The following is a 12438-nucleotide window of genomic DNA, read 5'->3' on the forward strand; positions in this document are numbered from 1 at the left end:
ACTGCTCATACAACATTTCCTTTTTCCTTTCCCTGCCACACACCCCAAGCCTGATAACTTGTTCTGTACTGATATTTTGAAAGGTATAAATTTCCCAGTAAACCTTCAGAAGGAAGACCGTGATTCATCAGTGGCCCTGTTTAATTAGATGGAACCTGTAGGCTGACTCGGTCGAGTTTAGTTAACTTTTGCATTTCATTGTTTGCACTAATTGTAGTAATTGTAACCACAGAGTAAAGAGTTACTGTGGCTGTTGTCCCTGAGTCTTTGATCCCTCTTGTGTGCAGCTTAGGGAGAGACTTTCCCATGTTGTTACATCCAGACACAACTCTTAAATTTCAGAGTAATTACAACATAGGCCCTTGTGAAACCTTTCAAGAATAGATTTTCTCTGTACTCAAACTGAAATAGCTCCATTGTCCTCTACTTGTTTCTTGTATTAGGGTTGAGTGCACTACCTTGTAATATGTGGGTCAGTAGCCTCTTGTCTCTACCACTGCATGTTTACATCCATCACCACCACCACTGTGTCATGTTGTGACTCACTTTCAGTTGTTTTTTTGTCAGAGGCTCTAACCCATTTGGAATGCCGTGTCAGCAAGCTGCCTACTATCTCTGTGATAACAAATATATCCACGTTGATGCTGATATCTGCCACAATTTCTGCAGAGGCTTCATTTTACTTGATGCTTCCTCTACAGCTTTAGATTCATGAACCAGCTCATTGCTGATGTATATGTGGTTAAATAAATATTTGCTGTTGTTAGAAGCTGGGATTTGTGCCAGCTCCACAAGATAAACTGGGCCTGCCGTACATCACATTCCCAGTGCAGGAATGGGCTTGTGCATGCCCATGTCTACTTAGCTTCAGACAACTTGGCCTGGAGTGGAGAGAAAGTATGGACTGGCTATTAACCTGGAGAAAAATGACATGTAAGTAGCAGTGTGTCAAGTCGTAGGTATCACTTTCTATTTAATCTCAGTTCCTGCAGGCCTTGAAAATAAACATGCACCTCTGGCCTTGAAATATATCCTTCCTATGTTTTCATAAAGCTTCCAGACTTTCCGCCGTTACATTTCATTTGGAAATTAAACATCCTACTGCTGTGCACAGCGAGGAACTTACTCATTAGTGACTTAAAACACATGAGATTATGTCTGCACTACTGTACTATACGCGGGTTTTCCTAATGGCCCTGCCTGATGTCAGAGTTGTTTTGGTTTCAGTGAGTTGGGAGGTTGGCCTCTGAAAGTTGTTGAGGAAACGCTGGAGGGGTGCAACCTCATTCCTTGCTTCTGCCCCCCCCTCTACTACCACCCTCTTCCTGCCACGTAGCACCCGAACACACTCCATATCCTCTGTAGACATTTGGGAACGTTTTGTTATTGTCTGCATCTGAGAACAGTCATGGTTTTCATTAAAAAGCTTTGCATTCATTCAGCAGTTTTCCCTTTAAATGCCTTTTGCCTTTTTTTGACTGCACTACTTTATGAACTCATCCCACTTCCTCTGTAGTATAAAGTCAGGCTGGATTTCCTTCCTCCGGTTTGAAATTTCTAATTGGCTACATATTTCATTTATCTTTCCTTCTGTTTACCTTCCTGCGTTCCATGGTTCTGATCTGTTTGACTGAGAGAAGAAACAATGAGGCAGCAGGGATAATCTTGTAGAGCGGAGGTGAGCAGTTAAATTCAGCTGTGGGCCAGTGTTATACAGTGTTAAAACTATACAATAATAATAATTGAAACATTGATTTATAAAACTATTGAAGGACTGAATCCGGTGGCAAGTTGGCCATTAGTAACTGAGGAGTTACAGCAACTCATGTTTCTATGAATTTTGCCAAAATGGACTCACATACACAAAGGCATATTCTGTGTTGCACAATGACACGAAAGATGTAAATGACCACACATACATACAGCATATATATATATATATATATATATATATATATATATATATACAGTACACCGTGGCCTTTTCCAGTAAATCAAAGCTGAATGCAGGAAGAGATGCTGCAACAATTAGCTGATTAATTGATTAAAAGTCAAATCTTTTGATAATTACTCCTTTCAGCCATTTATTTTAGTAACATATGCCAACAGTTCTCATGTTGCAGCTTCTCCAATGTATTTGCTGGTTTTCTCTGTTTAAAAAATGGAAACTGAATATCCTTGTTGGACCGTTGCTTTGACACAACAGTACATTTGATGATGTCAACAAGGACTATTTTCAACTAATCAATTAATTGGTTAGTTGAGGAAATAGTATTCAGATGCATCAATTAGTTGGATCCCTAAATGCAAGTATTACCTCACGCAGTGTCCACACAGGAGGCCTCAGCAGCGTTTCTCAGTTGTTCGTCTCACACACGTCTGATGGAATGTGACCTGAGGCGGTCTATTTTTTTCCCGTTTACACTTGTAACTAAGTGATTTTGTGTTGGGCTCTGAGAGCTTCCAAAACATGGGCGACCTACACTCAGTGCTGCGCCTGACTGCATCCTGTGTACACACAGGTGGAGCACTGAAGCTGCTGCTGCTACTTTGCTAACATGCTGTTCATGGTATGTCAGAATACCATCAGTATGCTATTTTCTATTCTATTTATTGTTCTATTTGTGTTATTCATCTGTTTAGTTATTTCTTCATTGTAATACTATGCACCGTTCTAACAACACACTCCTTATGTGATGTTAGTAGGAATATTTCTCGGAATTTACACGAGCCTTGAAGTTATATTTTTATCTCCAGTATATATGTGTAAAAAAATATGTAAAGGTTTTATTATAAATCACAAAAGGGGAAACTTCAACTTTCATCAGGTGGCTAAATATTTTTGTTAAAATGTGGGATTGGGTCTATGGGACACAATTTGCCTACCACTGATGTACAGGATGAGCGGTATGCCTTCATTTAGCATGTTTAATTGCATTTTCACAAAGGCATCGAGCAAATATTCAACTGATTTAAGTAAGTAATTTGACTGAAGCTAGCGTCAGTATGCAGCTAAATGATAACTAATTCATCCTTATAGAGGTGTGTTGTTTTTAAAGCCCTTCTCCAGTGATGTCAATGAGTGGGTTTCTCTCTCAAGGAGTCTTCAGCAGTGCTACTGTTTGCTGACATACGCTTGAACCCACTCGTTATGTTTGAAGGACTGCCTTCTTCAACCCACCCCTTAAAGTCCACACTACATAAGAGTCATAAAGCTGTTCATGATACCAACATCAACAATAAGGCTTAGGCACGTTGAGACATTTGATCATTTGAACTGGTAATTTGTGTTAAAGCGTCCTGCCCAATGATGGCACAATTACCTCTGCTGACTTCTCAAGAATTTTCCTAGAGTTTATATATTGATCTATGACCTAGAAACAGTTGCCTTGCCCTACTTTTGTGGTTTAGATGAAGTCATGGGAGAAGACGGGGACCAAAGAATGAGTTAGACGAGGCAACTGCAGCCGGATCCGCTGCCACCACAAATCTAGTGAAACCATGAAGTTAAAGACGTATATCCAACTGAGCATGCTCAGTTTATCATTCTGTCCCTTTTCATCTCTGAATTAGAGATCAGTTTCATTTTTGAGTCTGTGTCTGCCCAGCTCAGGCTAAATTGTTAAACAGACTACAGAAAGATGCTGTTACATGTTTATGATAAGTTGTACCTATCATAACCTAAAGAAATATACAGCCAGTGTCCACTTCTGAGGCACCGCAGCTGCAACTTGAGCTCAGTCTTTGTGTTTACTAGTCATTTGATGTTTCTGGTAATGGATATATCCAGCTTCTGTTTAATATCTATTCATATTACAGAGCTTTTCATCTGTTGTCTGCTAATGATTACACTCATTCATGTATATAATAAGTAATGATTGCTTCATTTTTCTAAAAGCCTAAACTGGGGTGGGGAACCTTTTTCCTATCGATGGCCATTTCATTTTTGTAACATCCTTTAATACTAAATTATTTAACACATATATCACACTAACCTCTAGTGCAATGGCTGGACCTGCTTGTCTTTGCCAAGGCATCTGATGTCAGATGGTAGTGATGATGATGCTACTCACGGCTGGTTGTCCAGGTTTGGGTCGGTCAGCCTTGAGTCTTAGCGAGAGTCAGTTTTGAAACAAGCTGGTTGTCCCAGACAGAGACGTAAGCTTCAGTGCCTGTCTCCTCAGATGTGGAAATCCTCAGGATGTGTACAGTTTAACACATCAGCTGCATGCACATTAAACAGCTTTGCAAATATTTTCAGTTCCTTTTGTTTACTTTCCATGTCCTGAAACCTCTTGCAAAATGCCTTTATTCACCCCGAACAGCCAGAATGCGGCACATTAGTTGTAAGCTAGCCATCAATGGCAGGCAGTGAGGGTGTGTGTGTGACTGTGTGTGTTTGTTTTCAGCTCTGCCTCTGAGTGACCTCAGCACTCACCATGCTCCTGTTCTCTCAGTTATTTCCTTCCAGTCTCATCTTTTTCCCCTTTCCTCTTTTCCGTTGGTGATGTAAAGTACATTTCCCCTCCAGTTAGTGGCCAACAGACAGAAGAATTACAGTACAGGTCGGCACCTTTGCGGCTCGCTGCTGCAGTGGTTGAAGTGAAGATAAATCCACTTTTTAGTCCCAGAAGTTTAAAAAAAGTTTTCCCCCCGCCCGTAAACAGCAGAACACATTCTGGTGTTACCGCTCGGCCCGGGTCTCCCCACACAGCACTCTGCAAAGCCAATGTCCAATGTCACTTTTCACAATTAAGATTTTAAGCTTTGCACTGTTCAGTATTAATATAATAACATAGTTTATGAAAAATAAATAAGTTAAAAAGTTACAAGTATCTGTTGAAAATACTGAGTTCAGGATAAAAAAACAAAACAAAAAAAACCCCAATCTGAATTCTTCGTTCCTACTCTGCTTTACGATGATTGACAGGGCCAAAGATAAATATCACCTATTCAAATGAGACAACGTCTGATCATTAATTGTGTGTTGGTAGGATATTAACTAACCTTTAGCTCTACAACAACAAAGGCATACATTTCATTTTATCAACGAACATGATTGTCATGAAATAGTGGATTGTAATTATGAATCAAGCAATCTCTGCAACCCCATTTGTCTGGTATGCTGTGGCTGATTTACCGATGCCTGGTTACCATTAAAAAACAGTAGGTTGCTTTATGTTAGCATGATGTGTGCTTTTAGCTAATTAGGGATGTTAGTAGTTAGCATGTCAGTAGCCTCAATCACACATGCATAAGAAGTGCCAGTCTGTTACTAATATACCATAGCATATATGTAACTTTCATGCAGATTAACTATTGAACTAATTTTCAGATCAGATTTTGATGCTTTTTAGAAAAAAGTGAGATTGCTCGGGGTTTCTTTTATTTATTAACAGATTGACTTTTAGATTTAGGTTTAATCCTCATAAACATATCAGCCATGAACCAAATAAACATCTTGAATCCGAACATCTTTTTCAACTAAAAGGTAAATCCTGTAAACCAAGCTAAAAAAAAACGCTCATCTTGAATCGTGGTCAGGCGTGCTCTGGTTCAAGTCGAGATACCATGGAGACTCAAGTGCTCTTCAGCCGCGCTACCACAACACTGCACTGCTCCGACTCAGCGGTGAGGACTCTTGAGTCTCAGAGAACGGCCACAACGTCCTCGTCTCTCACAACACTCTTTCATTATCAGCTGTGTCTAGACATGGGAAAACCTTCTTCGGGGGTTATGTTTGAGTGAAACAGGCACAGTATGTTTAACCTTTCCCCTCTCACAGTTATAGAATGCTCCACCTCTTGAAACTGAAAACTTGAGACCAAAATGTTCTAAACATCCGTACAGCGGTAAGAGCTCTTGGGGATGCAGATGCAGATGCAGATGCAGATCTGAGGTCGTTTGGTGCACATGACACCCCCTCCACAAATTGATACCTCTCAAATATTAATGAGTGCGACCTTCACCAGAGCCCTCTGAGCTACGCTGCAGAGAGGCATGGAGACACTGCTTTGTTCTGCATATCTACATCAAACAGTCCACTGATAGCAGCCACTACCAGGGACAAAGTCCAGTTTACTTTCAGATGAAACCAGGATTTCCAGACCAAATCAGAATCACAAGCTGAGTGATGTCACATAGCTGCTCCATACTGCTGAATTTCAGTTTGGTGTATCTCGGGTTTGTGGTTTTGTACATTTTTGGTACGTTAGGAAAACGATATAAACAAACATCAGAAAATTGCTTTTTTGTAATTTATTTAGAAAAATGTTAGTTTGAAAAACAAAGTCATTGGTGATAATTGTAACTGTAACAGTTAAGACACTCAATTACTGGTAAGAAAAAATTACTTACAAAAATGTAAAACACAAATTACAGTATTTACTAATTTACATTGTAAAACTGATGATTCCTGAACAGCTGCATGTTGCCCCCCTTTATAAAGGGCAGTTACACTGTGTGAGATGCATATGAAGGCACATTGGAACTGGACCTTTGCACTTTAACCAAATGCCTAAATCCTGTGCTCTCTACGACCGAGTATGGTCACTCATCCACAGCGATAGACATTATAGCAGTAATTGTTGCTTTGACACGGCCTGAATCTGCAGCGAGCGACTGCCTGAACGCTGTGAGGAGGACTCGCTAGATTTGTCTCATTCGGCTAATTGCCACATTTGGGTGAATAAATTACTTAGCGTGTTTGAAGCCTATCTCCAAATATAACAACTTCAGCTGAACAGGGTCGGCATACAGTTTGACACTGATCGTCAGTAAATGTAAATAGATAAATAAACGTACAGACACATTGGATCTGTTGACCAATGTCAGGTAGACGGATCCTGTTCATTTTGTGTTGGGAGATCTGGCTGCGTGGTGCATGATGGGTAGGACACGAGGCTTAATGTTCAGTTTCTCTTGACTCTCACTTGACTGTGACATCAAAGAAACTTTGTGTTGCCTGACAAAAGATATCCAACTTGCAGCGATATAAAACAGAGGTAAGCGGCAAATGTTCATAAGAAGCTGGAAACAGCAACTATTTCACAAATTTGCTTGAAAAGTAACTCAAACAGTTAACTGCTTATTAAGATATTTATAATTTATTTTTTATTTGCAGATTTCACTGATTTTTACATCGCTGTAAGTTGAAATTCAGAAGTCTGAAACCAGGCTACTGTACTGTGTACTTTTATGACCTCTGAATGGAAAAAGAATGACTATGACAAACAACAACAAAATATTCAGTATCAATTAAAGGCTATATATATTGCAAAAGATGCAACTGTGCCTTGTGTCTTGTTACTGTGCTATTGAGAGTTCCCTTCACAGAATGCTCATGAATTGGTTAAACAAGTCAAAATTAACATAAGAGAAAATCCTCTCGTGTTAAAAGCTTGCATGTTCTAAAATTTGTGTAACGGGACACTAAACAGAAAACCTTTTTCTTAAATGCCAAGACATCATGACAGTTCTTGACAAGCTTGTCTAAGATAGAACGTTATACATAGAAGTATCTGTGTGTATAATAATGTAGTCTTCTTCTACAGTAGTTTTTATTCAGTACGCAGACTACAAGTCTGCTATGGCAGGCTGAGGCCTAGCATCTTGCCTCTCCCCTAAATGGGTCCTGATACAATTTGATGTTAAAGGAGGCCAGCCACAAGTGGCCTTCAGGGCAGCGCAACTACCTTTTACCATCATAAACATTTTGCCCCACCTCCTCTCAAGTACTTTGCCCACAGTGCATTAAAGTCAACCCCCATGACACCTGGCAGAAAATGCCTCTTGCCCTCTTCAACCACCAGCACTCTTCACTCTCCACAGTCTCGCAGCTTCGGGTCTCTATCTACATGAAATCTCAATCAGCGGGCAACCAGGCCCCAGAGTGGGACCTTGCCGTAGCATTAACATCAATTACTTGGCCTTGATTTAGTGGAGGCCCTGCCTAGCTGAGCGACTTGATCCATTACTTATCCCAGAACAGGGAGCCGTTCCATCCCTTCCCCCTAGCTCTCCATCCTATTTGGGATGTCTCTGTCCGATTGTCTCTTATCAGCCGGTGGTGATACAGAACACCACCTTGGCTGAAGGAGGCCCAGCGATGAATAATTGACAAGCTGGAGGCCATTAAGAGCATCAGCCTGAAGGGAAGTGGTCACGTGATGGGTGGAAAGGTTTTTTTGTCACATCACATTTAAAGATGTTGTGTGTGCGTGTGTGTGTGTGTGTGTGTGTGTGCGCGCGTGTGTGTGTGTGTGTGTCACTTGTTCAGCAGTGTGGCTGCAAATGATTTTAACTAACAGGAAACAAACAGGATATTTACATCCCCCCATGTTAGCATGCTGTTGAGTATCTTTGTCCTGCTTCAGTCCTGGCTCTGCTCACATTGAGCGTACTCTAACATTGAACTCACAAGCTGTAACCATTGCTAACTGATTTGTTGTTTCCTCATTAATATTAACATACTCTTTGTTAGGGCTGCTTAGTTTTTTCTTTTTGCTTTCATGTAGTTACTTTAAGCTGAAAGTAATACGTTAGTATGTGTTCTGTGGTATAGTAATTGTAATAATATATCTGAAATCTTATTAGTAACACAGCTTCACTTCATCACAGCAAAAAGTAATATATTACTGTAATGTGTTACTTTTGTAATGCATTACCCTCAACACTGCTCTTTGCAGTGTCTGCACTATGAAACTCAGCCAAAGATGCTTTCTTTGATAAAGGGATGCCACTATGTGTCACTTTGAGGAAGACGCTAGCAGAGCTTGCAATAGTAGCATGAAGGGTCGTGAGTCAGATATCAAGACTTTTACACAGTTTGTTCATTTTTGCCACAAGTGGGCAACTGTATAGCTGTTATCAATGAACATAACACACTTTTGAATGCCGTCATTATTATTGAACATTGGAAGTTGAGTGGTCAGTCACTCATGGGATGTCTTTCCTAAAAGGTCACTGGAGTTTTGGTTTGCTATGGAGTGCTTTTCCATAGGTGGGTCCCTGTTTTGTTTCTCTCATGCATGTGCACGTTCCTGCCAATGGTGTCACGCTATTCCACATATCCACAGGTGGCGGTAGCACGCCAAGAAACCCCCAATATGCCAGCAAAGACGTTCACAAGCAAGTAAACATGGACGTAAACATGCAGTCTTGTCAACTCTGTAAAGGAAGAACATTTTGGTCGGCCTTGTACAAGTTTACGAGTTTTGTGAACACATACAAGTTACTACACACAAGTTTAGAGTTGAGCTGTGGCGAGTAACACTGAATGCAAACTGAACGCCACAGTGTACCGTTAATGGAAGTTATGTTGTCTTCTATAGAACATTTTTAGTACTTGCCTTTTCTCTCACTGACTGACTAAAAGAAGAACCCTTGAGGACACTAACAACAAGCAACTTTTTTTAGTCTTATCTGGTTCCTTTTGTGTAAAACCAAGAAACATCTGTGATTATGCTTGGTAATAACTTACTTACTGTTACTTATTACTGTTTTTACTCAATAAATGCATTAATTGATAATTTCAACATGACATATTCAAATTGCTTTTCCTCTCCGACCAATAATCCAAAACAACATAGATATTAAGATCACAAATATATTTGTATGACACACTTAAGCAGCAAGTTATCACGTCACAGAAGAATTATTAAAAATAATTTTCTGTCCACCAGCGATGAATAATCTCAGCTCTAAATTAAACAGCACTGTGCTGTGGTTAGCTAAGACTGCATTCTGACTTTGTAATAATGGCATTACACTCTACCATGTCAGAGTCATTTTGTAATGCATGCAGGACACACTTTGACCTACAGCATGTGATCATCCGGCATTAGATGTCAGACAGTCACTGGTTGGCTTTTACAGGTCAGGACTCCTGACCTATGACTACTGTTTCGAAATGTGTTACTATCGACCAGAGGTTTCGGCTTGTGACCTATTAAAGTGAAGCATAGTCTACTTGAAACCCCTGTCACAACTTATGACTTCAGTGTGAACATGAGTTCTGTTCAGTTTGTCAAAATGTGAATTATTCCTTCTGAGGTTATTTCATTTGAAGGATTTTAGATGCCTGAAGATGTGAAAGAACTCAATATTTCACTGCAAAAAAGAAAAAAAGAACAGAGTAAAATTTTGTTTTGTAAATGTAAATATTTCTTTCTTATCCATTTGATTATATTGTGATCCCCTAAAGGTGACCCTTCGCCCAGGCTGGGAGCCAGTGCAACTCCCCAAACTCCCCCCAGCTGTTTTCAGAAGCTTAGATGCTTGTGTATGACTGTAGATTGTATTCAGAGGAAAATACAGTGTGTATGCCTCTGTGTGTGTCGGTGTATGCAGGAGATCATTCTGTTGTTAGATTTCCTTCATCTAACGTGATGGTGAAGCTGAGCTGCGTTCAGTCTTTGTCTTTATCAGTTTATGTTCCACGTCAACACTTAGCAGCCTCTTGGGCTTGATGGAGTTACCTAAAGTGATTCCCTACCCATTTGTTGCAGAGTGGATGTTTGGATCGTGGCCCGTCTCTCAGAAACCATCTCCACCATCCTCCTGAGATGACAAAACCAGCTCACTCTATTAATCATGCAGGAGACTATGCTCATACAGTGTAAAGATTCAATTGCAAAGTAAATGGATTAGAGGGAAGTGAATTGCCGTATTGAGGTATAGTCAGACAGGAAACATAGGGATTGACGAGCGGGACTGCAGATGGTAAACGTGTGACGTGTGGGAAGAGACCTGGAGGATCAGAAGAAGTGGCTTTTTGTACATAGGAGGCTTTTATTTCAATAACAGTGAAATGTTTTTCACACAGTTTTAAATTCCAAGCCCAAATTTAATTGCAGAATAAAGAAATGACTGACTATGATATATTTCAGCCTTACATCAAATCTTAAACTAGAGTGACACTGGATGAATTGTTTATTAGAATATGTCAGACTTTTTGGATAAAAAATCCCTTGGATGGTAGAAAAAGTGTGTAAGATGTGCATTTTTTGAGTCCCGCAGCTGACTTTCCATTGATTAGACGGGTTAGGAATCCCAGATTTGCACCAGGATAAATGGAAACCAGATTGACCCTTTTACCAATGTTCCAATTCACTGTGCCACTTTCACTGGTTTCATACTGTTGGATACACTTTCTGTGTGCTTGAATACATTTACATCTAGGATTGTACAGAGTATAAAGTTTGAATCTTGCTTTAGTCCTTATCTTTAACGAGCACTATAAACTGTGTGACCCTATAGAGAGATAGCTGCCTTTCTACATTATGTCCAATCTATATAATCTGCCACAGGAGGACTCCAATGAAGTCTACCTGCAGAAAAATGGTCTGAATACTCACTAAGTCCCTGTATATATTGTGCACTACACCTGAAACAATTAGTGAATCAACAAAAAACTAATCTGCAATAAAAATGCCAAAAAGTCACTGTAGAAGCTTCTCTCAGCTTCTTCTCTCTTGTGATTTGAGAACGTTTGGTGTGCAATTTTCACTATTCTCTAGCATTTTACCAACAAAATTATTAACCTAGAAAATAATCGTGAGATTAAACAATAATGAAACCGTGTTACATGCAATCGTGCAATCTTCTGACAAATCATCTTGGGATTTAACCAGGAAGTACTCAGATAAAGTTCTCACCTACTACTAAGTTCTACCTACTACCTAATACTTTTCTGTTGCAAACTGAAATATAGGAGCATTGTGGAAAGGGGAGGAAATGTCATGGAACCTAATCGTGAAGTAAAATCCAACTGTGACTGTGAAGTGACAGCTGCTGCTTTACTGCACACACGTCATTATACAAGTAGCTTCTGTTTTTTTAATCTCCCCACCACTGGTTCTGAAAAACTAAGAATCTATTTCAGAAGTCTAATCACCTGAGTGATGTAATACAATATGGTATTTGGAGTTGTATAATATCTAAAATATTTTCAAGCTGATGTTTGCCAGCCAGATCCAAGTCAGTTGCAAAGGTTTACTGTGCTCATGGAATATTTTAATAGATCGCTGTCGTCCACATCTTCATACTGTACATCTGACATCAGATCCCGCCTGTTGGTCAGTGGTGGTAAACTTTGCTCATTCCAGAAAACAAAAGCTGTAGTCCCTTTGCTTGTTGAATATTTAATTGCAGACGATTAATAATTTACAGAGAAGCCAGAATTGTTGGGGTTGACGTTATCCAGACAACAGATAGGGGAGCTTTCTAGATGTTGTCTGTGGGAAGTCACCTTGATTCTGTAGCTTGGTCTGAAAGCTTGATGAACTTCTGTGGTTCTTATCAGTACTTCCCCTTTGACACAGTCAGTGAGATTACTCTGAATAAGTAAGATCAAGGAAACTATATTTAGCCCATATGTTGAGTTTGAGATAGGCTGAACATGGATGCTAAATCTTATGAAATGTGAAGCATGTGGAC

At 39.8% G+C, this 12438-nt stretch overlaps 1 protein-coding gene across 2 annotated transcripts in view; it reads left to right on the forward strand.

Moving 5' to 3' along the window:
• The window catches only part of tpst1 (tyrosylprotein sulfotransferase 1), a 46253-nt gene that overhangs the window by 17002 nt on the left and 16813 nt on the right, over positions 1–12438 (forward strand). The gene's annotated exons all lie outside the window — the stretch shown is intronic.

Source organism: Chelmon rostratus, chromosome 7 (genome assembly GCF_017976325.1).
Source record: "Chelmon rostratus isolate fCheRos1 chromosome 7, fCheRos1.pri, whole genome shotgun sequence".
Taxonomy (NCBI): domain Eukaryota; kingdom Metazoa; phylum Chordata; class Actinopteri; order Chaetodontiformes; family Chaetodontidae; genus Chelmon; species Chelmon rostratus.